Here is an 11,817-nt window from a genome sequence, read left to right as displayed (position 1 = left end):
ATAATGAACAAACAGAATGACTTCAAAGTGGTCGTAGATGCGTGAGGGCGCACTTGTACCAACCAGTCTGAGAATGGATTCCGTACACAAAAATCACAACTATGTCACTTACCAACAAATTATAAGATTGGATTAATAAAGAAAAGAAAATGGTAGCATTGTGATGTGTTTTTAAGCCACCATCACTTTAAATATTTTAATGATACTTGTCATTGGAGGAAATAAATATTTTTTAGTAGTATATACATAATTGAACTACATTGAACTGTTTTACTATGTTTCAATACTTTAACAATTTTTTATGAAAAGAACATTGTCAAAGTCCTTTTTTGTAACTGAATAAATTGCAAAAAAAAAACCTAAAATGTGTAAACGTTTTGTTGTTGTACAGGAAGTGCTTTGTAAATAAAGTACGTAAATACAACTAATTACGCAAATAATCAAACTATCTATGCCTGATGACGTCACGATACATTGGGAAGAATGACAGGTGCATATACAGTAGTATAGAGTAAGAACGTGACGTACTCATTACTTGTCTTTACCTAGTTTATTTACAATTTGCAATAACAAACCTTTCAGGCGTTTTAATTTGTTTGCAATTCATTGAGCTACAGACACAGATACAAACACATACATATACACACAAACACAAACACACATACATACATACATACATACATACATACATACATACACACATACATTCATACATACATACATACATACATACATACATACATACATACATACATACATACATACACACATACATTCATACATACATACATACATACATACATACATACATACATACATATATACACACATGCATACATGCATGCATACATACATACATACATACATACATACATACATAAATACATACATATACGTACGTACGTACGTACGTACATACATACATACATACATACATACATACATACATACATACATACATACACACACATACATACATACATACATACATACATACATACATACATACATACATACATACATACATACATACATATGGCATACATACATACATACATACATACATACATACATACATACATACATACATACATACATACATACATACATACATACATACATACATACATACATACATACATACATACATACATACATACATACATACATACATACATACATACAAGCACGCACGCACGCACAATTGTTATATGTAATTTAAAATTCACATTTCTTCGAGTAGAAACACAATGTAAAGTTGCTTTATTTAATATAGCCAAAATAACTATTCATTTCTCATCCTCACTTTAAGTTCACACAAACTTAGGATACTCATGATAGATCGATCAACAGAATGTTCTAAACTATCATGCCAATTACATGTAAGACACTGAGGCCCGTATGGGAACTGAATGGTCATTTTACCATGTATTGTTATGTCCTACTGTGTTGTATATGTCAGTTTTGTGGAAACGCACAATATAGATTAAAATAAACCAATACTATTACCAGCATACGTACAATCATGATTATTTTGAGATTTGGATAAAGAATAGTCCAGTTTTATTTATCAGCCATTGTTGTGTTGAAAGCGATACGGTGTAGAGAATTAAATAATAGCTAAGTTATACTTTTATAGTATATCATTACTATCTGATTAGACCCAGACAATGACTTTTTGTAGTTATAGTGCATAAATATAACGACACACTGCCGTTTTTATAACTGGTTAATTCTATGGTTCATTTTGTGGCACAATGACATAGTTACGATGACATACGTCACGATATGATCATGATGATATGATGAATAGAATGCTGGTGTTGGTACATAGTACATCTGAATAAATTAAAAGATAGTAGCTTTGGCGATTAATATGGCCGTATAGATTATTTTTTGAACGGTGGTATTTTGCTTCACTTACTGTTGCTGACTCACAGTACTAGTCCTTTAAGTGTCTGTGCCGTATTTTGTAAAAGAAATCAACACGAGTAGTCCAAGAACTTTCAATGGCCATGGCAGTTTCCCGTGTTTTTATTTTCGTTTCAAATATCTGTTGGTTTAATCTGACAGGCTTGGGCCGCTGTTCGGAATAACAATAAAGTTGTTGATGGAACGACCACGACCTTTCACCTGAATGGAAACGATGATAACGCTAGAGCTAAACTCATTTACTGTTATAGACAGATGCTTATCACGTATCACGTGGTACGCTAACCAGTGCAGGTATGTGAACCACGGCTTATGACGTTTCAAGGATTTGTGTACGAAACAACAAACCAGTAACTTTTAAAACTTTGTATTTATATCTCACCAACCGGAAATAGTATGCAAGGTAGCAGGAGAAGCGAAGTACCACACTACGGATCGACGAGTGTCGGGACGAGTACGAGTCGGTTTTCTAGCGACGAGATGCACGACGATCCGTGTTACGAATGCAACGGAGGCGTCAACGATGACGTGTGTAAAGAATGTTGTCCAAGAATTCACCGAACGGAGACGTATCGACGCCTAAATAAAATGGAAATCAAATATCGGATTTGTATTCTGTTAGTGCTAGTTGCACTTATGGTTATAACATTTGCATTGATGACACGGTTTGCGATGTACTCAAATACAACCCTTCAAACTTCATCAGGGGAAATGCGACCCATTGCCGGAGTGACTGAAGCGTATTCCGACCACTTATGTAGTTCTGTATATATAAAAACGACAGAAGGTTCAGAATTTGATGCCTATGTGTTCGGAGAAACACCAAATGTTGGCAGTCATGAAAAGTTCACGATCACTAAGAGGGGTACGATGAACCATTCAGAATATGTCGTTTGGATGTTCTACCTCATTGGAACGTCGGAGGTCAAAGTTCAAACTTGTGCCGAAAACTCACCTGTTGAGTTCTGGATTATACGCGGTGTAGAAAACTGGAAGAAATGGCAGTCATCAGCCCACTGTTCTGGCTGTTATGTCCACCATGAAACTTACTTGCCGTGTGGAAAAAACCCTGAGGAATACACCTTTCAAATTCTAAGCACAAATGAATATTATTTTGCTTATGTAAATAGGGAAGCGCCTTCAAAACTATCACTTCATGTAACTTTCGTGTTAGATCGCGCTCTCTACGACACGTCTGTCGCGCACACTAAAATTTACAACATCAGTTCCACCGTTATTTCGATAAACTTTGGCGATCTTCCAGTCCTTCGTATGTCAACGGATGGCTTCAAGGATATGGAAAGTGTTTACGTCGAATGTCTTCCAAACATCTTAATGTATTCCGTTTACTTTGGCGTTGTTCCGATTGGTTGTACGCTTGTTATTGCAGCGTTTGTTTGGTTTTTAATTCGAGTGCAGCGTAGTATTATACGTGATGTGAATAACGCCGACAGAGCGAGGCATTATCGGAGTCTTAGAACTACGCCTTCTCCGCAGCCAGGTTTGTTAACCGTCAGAAGACCAGAAGACATATATGGACGTCAATTATTGTCGTGGTCTTCAGCGCCTCCATCAGCTCCTAACGGCGGCGGTGATTTGTGTGTTGCCGTTGCTGATCTTCCACCTGACTACAACTCAGTGGCTCATTCTGAAACCGACCAGCCACCACCCTCTTACGAAGAAGTACAGGCAGGTAGAGCGAACCACGTCACGTGACAAAGCGCAAACTCGCTGATTTTTTAAAACAAAATAGCATTTCTGATACTTTTTTGAATTGTAATTCTTGCGTGATGTCATTGTAAAAATACGTAATATAACGCGATGGTTAACTTCCAATACATACCGACTGCTTGCAGTTGATAACCTTACCAGGTATTTTACACGACCCGACTCAGTCTGCAAGAACGATGCTGGGACAAGTTAGATAATAATCTGCACTACGGTCATATCGGGTGAGAGGATTTACAATGAAACTCTTTATTGAAGAGCTCCATTAGTGAATCATCAATTTCTATAAAAAATCAAAGATCATTCAACTTGACCAGCCCTGTGTTATACGTACGTACGTGTAACTAACGCTGATTTCTGCCACTACTGATCAGTCATTTTAAACTTTTATTGGACCGAGTACAAGTTTTTAGTCATACTTGTAAATATCCATCACTTTCACCACTTCATTTGAAACTACTTTTTAACTTGAACCAAGAACTATATTTCAAGCTTGAATATCCAAAATCCAGCAGTATATAAAAAGTGGAAAACATGGAGATTAAAGACGTTAATAAACTACAAAATGTTCGAAGCTGAATGTCTCTGTTGTTAACTATATGTGTTGGGTTTTCAGGGTCACCAACCTCATATCTAAATCTCCTAGTTGTACGTCAATAGTTTTATCTATAGTTATGATACACGCAATTTATTTAAAGTACGATAGCCTTTCTCACACCTTTACCCCAAATACGACATCTTGTTCAAAATTGAGCCGTCCATAACTTCTTTCTTGCTTTATAATGGACACATATAAAGGGACGTTTGTATTTGATCGGCGATGTGTGTTGTGGCGGTGTATGTACATTGATTTTCGAAAACCCGGCATATGTCATTGTCTACAATGTAACCAATTATAGGCACTATACTTAGTGTAGTAGACATATCGTAACTATTAATTTGTATGTACAAGTAAACACAATAGTCAGGAAGAACAAGCTAAAACATACAAAATAAAATATAAAAAAAGGAAAACAGAAAATAACAGGCGATGATTGAACTTTGATGTCTCACTGTGCTATCTGGATGACACAACATATGCTGGTATTTCTTTCTACTTAGCATACTCACTGGATATCTAGATTAAAACTGTAGTCCGCCAGACCACTATGCACAGCCAGATATCTAGCCAAGTCTCCAGGACCCCCCCCCCTTTCCATGCTTCATACTCACATACTTGTCTCTCAAATTAGAGTACATTAAATTTGCTTGATATTGAATGTATCATTGTGATGAACAGGGTTAGTTTACAATTCATTTAAACCTGTATTGTGCAATTGGTTCTGTATTGGATTTTCTCTATCTAAGTGAAGTTTAAATGCAGTGCCTTCACACAAATTCCATGTGGTGGTAGAAGTGGGAATAACAAATGCCTTAGAAACTATCTGTGGTGGCAGCGGTGGGATCAAATCCCCACCTTTGACTTTGGGACTCGTGTCCTTTCCATGTTTGACAGCATTAAAAAAACATTAACACAGGGAGGGTCATGTATTAGAGAAAGCAAACTGACGGGGGTGCATTTTAGCACGACGAAATCTGGGGAGGGTCACATTTTACGCAACAGAGTGGGCCTACCTCTCCCCCCTGTAAAGGTTTCCTTGTACTAAAACCACACAAAATTAACGCTTGTTGTTCGTTGCATTTCTCATATCATTGCTTTGCTTATAATCAGGTCAGATGCGAATAAATAAAACAACTTGCGTACGTCATGGAAAATCGTTCAAAATAGGCACATTCTCACAAGTTTCTACTCTGTAGTACAATTGTGTGATGTAACGGAACGGAACATCATATAAAGTTGATGCTGTATGTTAAGTTGTTAGTTTGTCCGTTTCTCAAGGCTGCTTGTCATTTGGTCACTATACAACCAATAAATGTATTAATGTATTGCTATATTTATGTGATGATCGCAATCGTATGGGTCATAGACACTGTCTTAGTTGCTTAACCACACTGCTTCAGTGAACAGAAAAAAACAACATATTATAAATTAAACTTTTAAAATTGTACTTATATTGTGCGTAATCTATCAGTTATTGTAACTCTACAAAACTATGTAAACTCTCTCCTATTTCTTGTTTGTTCCATTGGCCTTCTCCTCTGTAGGGGTTGACTGGGGTGAGGAAAGAGACATGGGGATTTGCGCTACATAATTCTACAGTCACCCAATTACCTCTCAAATATGACATTGTGAATGTAGTGTTCTTATCTGCATCAACAATCTATATATGATTTATACTCCTGTCTCAAAGTTTGCCCAACTCAGCAATAATGCGTACATTTACCATGGTAAAACATTTCCCAGTTTTGAAACATGATTACTAACCATAAACTACAGTATATGACGAGCCTTTGCCTTGGTGGAGGAGGGTGATGGCTGAGTGGGTGTGGGTACTACCCCCCTCCCCATCTGAGGATGCCGTGATATCAATGACATTAATGTTCGTGCATGTTATGTACTGACATGCCCCTCTAAAATGATATTATGTTCCCATGCATGTTAAGAAGTACCCAAGTTATAACGATTTTGACAAAATCTATTATTTTCACTCATGTTCTGCCGAACTGATATGGGTTGACTGATGTGTGAGGGCGCCCTGTCACGGCGTAGGTGTTCCGATTAAGCTCAATTTTTGAGTAGATTTTTTTCTCTCTCTATGTGTGTCTATAGTTCAGGTAGTTGTTTTCCATACTGTCTCTCTGTTATCGGTTTCTTCCCATCATATGTACAGCCATTACAGATTGGAAGAACAGTTTAAAATTGTCTTTTTACGTTGATGTCAGTTTCCGCATCCACTTTCTCGCGAGACTTCAGAACTGTCGTGATTTTATTTGTTTTTTTTCTCGGGTATGTAAAAAAAAAATTAGGGTCGGCAGTGAAAACTAGGTGGGGTCGGGTAACTGGAACCAAACATTTTTAGGCGGACAATACAAATATTTCCATGACAATGGATATGTGTACAGCCAATCATCCAGGTTCTTAAGTTACATTACAAAACATTTCAGGACTCATTGACTGCAAGTGGCACACTTGACAGATAAAGTTCATACAACATACAGTACAATATTCACAAACTCATACTGACATATAACTGCAAGGTTAAGTTTTAATAAATATAACAAAATAAAACACTTTATACAGCACGTTGCTATAATCCAATAAGCAATTAATTCCGTCTATACACTCACACTGTGAGTAGAAAAATAAAACTTTCAACAAATACTTCGACCAAAAGATACACCATATCCCATATACGTATGAGAAGCAATGTTAGAGTTGACTTAAACGTTACATCATTTCTCATACATGTAATTATGACACAAAAACTATCAACTCTCAGTTCACTTGACTATGACTTGACCTAGCAGATAAGATAAATCATATGAATAAAACATACATTCATTATTATGAGAACTACTAAAGGTCGATTTCCCCCGACTCAAAACTTAAATCATACCATATACATTATATAAGAAATTATAAGAAATAGTATTTTAAGTTCAGAAATATTTTCTGTCTTTGTACGTACAATTATTTATCAGTGTCATGCTACATTGTAACAGTTATTACTGGCTTATTAAAGTTGAAGTAACATATTCTGTAATTAAATTCTTCAATTTCCAGTGCATTTCCTAAATTATGTATTCTATAGATGCATTCAACTCATTACAAAATTGTTGTTTATTTTACAGATGCACAGATATTGGCCTAACATCAAGGTTTTCTTATCAAAGTCTGTTACCATGGTATCCAGAGGTAAGTTGTAATCTAGTTCAGTATGCAAATGTCCTCCCACAATAGATGGCAAGGATGGCTTCTATTTTACATAATAATTTACAGATCAATAACATAATAGTTTGCACAATAGTTTGCTTACTGATCAGCATATAATTAAATATGCAAATTTTCAACAACATCATACTTTGACATGTTTGTACATACACCATGTACACACATGGACATTGGGGATCAGCCATTTCTCTTCATGTGAAAGTATTATGATTATTTTGTCATTCAAAGATTACTAAAGCTTCAGGATGGTAGAATACTTTTGAAGCACAATAGAAAGCTGCCAAGCATGACGAACTGTGTTGCAAGGACTGCCTTAGCACCATGCATTCTCTACAGTGGGTAGAACGTTGCATTCAATGAATGTGAGCTTACTTATGTTATGTAAATACATGAACATTTCTACTAGGTACAAAGATGTACTAACTTGTACTGGCATTACGTAAAAAATGTCAACAAATCTTACAGTGCAATCATCAAAATGTTAGAATTCAGGAATTTTCTGAATATTTATATAGACAAATTCTATGAAATGTTGTCCATCAGAAAAGTACACTGGTATAGATAAGCAAAAGTACATTGAAATAATCACTGGAGTTTTAATTGCTAGAAATTAGATTATATTTCTGTAGTAACATTAACAATAACTATGACCCCCTCCCCCATGGTATTATATTGCAGGTTTTCACCTACATGAATCAATTATTCAGCCTATCAAGTCAAATAAGTTATCTTAACAACTATGTCTTACTAACAGTTGAGTTCTCCAGAGCTCTAATATCGAGTAAATGGTTCATCCCTATGGTTTCTTGAACTAGAGAATTTCAACATAAAAAGTTCTATTTCTTTTTAATAATATTCAAAGTATCACAGATAGCCTAAAAGTGAGACATTCCTCGCTGTGTACATTTCTGTCACTCACATTTGTTACAGCTTAGATGTAGTAATGATGATGATGAATCTCAGTCTATACCCATAACGGTCACATTTTATCTGAGATTCAGCGCATACACAAAATCCTGAACAATTTGATGATCAGTTTAAGTTGAAATGTCATTCAAAAAATATCAGAAAAAACACTGAAAGATATACTGTAATTTCTGCAAACTAGGAAATATTTGCTGAAGACTTATCTTAGCCCATTTTGTAAACACAAAGTAGTGACTAAAATGCCTCTTTGCACATAAAAAGTGCATCAATCACAGCAATTTGTAAACATTAAATTTTGGGATATAGTTGACGTCTGTAAAATTGCAAAATATTCTAGTAGCGAAAAATATCTAGGTTTACAGTAAGACTATAGTAGTTAGAATCTTTCCATAATTTTTGTTAGAATCTTTCTATAATTTTTGTTCTCCCTTGAGACTTCTTTATTGCCTTGTAAAGCTATACTTTTTAAATGTCCCTCTTAATTTCATATTTGATGACATTCTTTTGTAATTCCAAAAAGTATGCCCCAAACAAATCACTTGAAATATCTGAGTTGCAGGAATTGAAGATACTGGAGTAAAAAAATAATTATGATTGCATATCATAACTGCAAACTTAGCTAGACCAATTTGAATGTAAATGTGAAGAAAACCTTCCACATTTAACCAGTCATTGGCACTATCAAATCATTATAACATTTTGAATTTCAATATCACTTGTTTGTATTTACATATCTGTCTCTATATGTGAGATAACTCATTAGGTGTAAGGTATGCCGTGACTGGGCACCCTCACCATCAATGAGGCTGACGAGGACAGAACAACACGAAGTCATTGTATCTTACAGTCTGATAACTTATAAGCTCTACCCATTTACAAGAAAATTCAATGTATTTACTAATAATAATAAGTCAATGCAATTTAACCCTGTTTTGCCAAACTAGTAATTACTTGTGTATAAACAAGCACTCCAATAGGAGAATGATAAAAGCCACAGTAGCTGTGACTGGAACTACTTTTTTTGTTCGAGTTTTCTTCTTATTCTTATGGTGGACTTATTGAATAAAATGTGATTACTTTGCAATAAAGCCTTATTAGTACAGCCAATGACAGGCAAGCATTTACAAGCCGAACTTGTTACAACTGATGACAGGCAAGCCTTTACAAGCTGAACTTGTTACTAATAGAGAAGGTAAACAAATCAATTGGATTGATAATACTTGGCACACTATATGTTGGGAAAGAAGTACTACATTTCATCATTTGATAAAAAGTTTGATGACTTCTTCCACAGTAGCTCACATTCAGATAAATTTCATGTTCCCCTGACATTTCACGTACACGTAAAGAGCCCTTAGAACTGTTTGTATCACCCATGCATGTCTCTGTTCTTTAAACATGCTGTGCCAAGTGTTATCAATCCAACTCAGTTGTTTCCTTTCCTTGTTTGTAACAAGTTCTGTTTGTAAATGCTTGCCTGTCACAGGTTGTAAATCAAAATATCAACAAATGAGTAAATGGTTCATACCTCTTTAAATATGGTGTTTATACAGAGTGAACACAATACCATCAATAGCAGAGAGGTAATGTATCTAATTAGAATGACTGAACTATTTTTAAGTGAAGTTTTGGTGTATTTGTCACATGCACAAATTACTAAAAATGTTAAAAACTTAGAGATCAAGGCTCATTCATTTGCATGTTTTATACTGACATGCATAATATTGTTCAACTATTTATGTACATAACTGCAAGCTCTATATTCATGGCAAGTTAGTACAATTGTCTCTTATGGTGAATACACCCATCAATCATAAAATGTAAGCCTAATATATCAGCTGGGACTCTATATGCATAATTGTATCGTATTGTGATACTATGAAAAGTAAAGTTTATTTATAGATATCTATGGCAAGTTAATACTCAAAGCAAGTTAGTACAAGTTTCTCTATGTATGAATACACCCATTGATCACTGCATTGAACGATAAATAGCAGTCACCTTCCTCAAATTCCTAAAGACTTAGGAAAAGTCTAAATGAACAAAGATAAATTGGGAGTGGGTTGGACAGTGCTATTTCTGTCTTAAAATAAACTACTGACATATTACTATCATTATTATTATTATTATTATTTTTTTATTTTTTTTGGGGGGGGGAGTTATCAAATTCTTCATAATCTTTGTCTAATATATGTATTATACTATATACAAGTATACATTTTTATGGTGTGTACGAATTCTTAAAATACTTATTGTGTTATATATATGTTACTGTATAATTACATGTGTACATTTCATGGAATTTTGAGAGCCAACTACCGACTACACAATTCTACAAGAACAATTCTACTACTAAAACTGCCCTTGACACTCAAATGCCACGAAAATCTATATATTTATTTAACGGTTACAATAATTTTGACCATCTCCACCCAATAATAAAGTGACTGTATTGAATGTCAGACACTAAAACTGTGTCAATGCTGGTAGGCTTGTCTTTGTCAAGGATAAATGATGCAGTTATCATTACTGGTAACAGTGGTTGATAGGTTCTGGATATTACAGTTCAAAGCTATGCTTACAAGTCATCATATAAATGCACCTTATGTTGGAGCAGCCAGTGAAACAACAAAATCTCGACCACTTTCATCATATGATGGTGGATTTTCTGGTATAGAAGTCTCACTTTTATCACTTGCGTTATCAGCGTCATCAGTTCCCGGTGTCCTTGCTTGTCCAGTATTATTTTCTATGGGTGCAATTTCCTCATACGGAGGTGGGGGCTTATTACCATCATATGGAGGTGGACTCAGCATTATTTCCACTGGTGGTACAATGATATTTCCTCTAGCGGGGATATTATCTTCAATTCCTTCGTTTTGTCTATTCCTCCGTCTCTGATTCTGAACAGCATTATGTATTCCGATCCTTCTCGCTATATGGACAGTAATGAAGCTCAGAGGAAGTAGAATTGCAAAGCCAACAAGTGGCAGAGTTGCAAACATGATAACATAGGATAGAATTTGTGGGTCACATGTCAAGTCAATCTCAGTCACTCCAAATAAGGAACTGTTGCCGAATCTTGGTATAGAAATAACTAAATATGTGGGTTCTGGTACAGCTAGCACACAGTTAAAATCATAACAGACATCATCATAACAACCCTCGCTGTGACATTCATTTTCAACATTTCTTAATTTGTAGGTTGTTCGTTCTAATGTAATTTGAACATTTACTGTTATGTCGTATGACATGGAATTTTCATAAATAAAATAGTAATCTGATGATTCCTCTACATTGAATTCGTTGAGAGATGCAGACTGACATGGTTCTTTGCTTTGCAGACATTGGCACGAACCACCATTCATAAGCGACTGCACATCCTCACTGTCCCTCGC

The sequence above is a fragment of the Glandiceps talaboti genome, chromosome 5, assembly GCF_964340395.1.
Source record: "Glandiceps talaboti chromosome 5, keGlaTala1.1, whole genome shotgun sequence".
NCBI classification, from domain to species: Eukaryota; Metazoa; Hemichordata; class Enteropneusta; family Spengelidae; genus Glandiceps; species Glandiceps talaboti.
Note: the sequence above shows the minus strand (reverse complement) of the source record.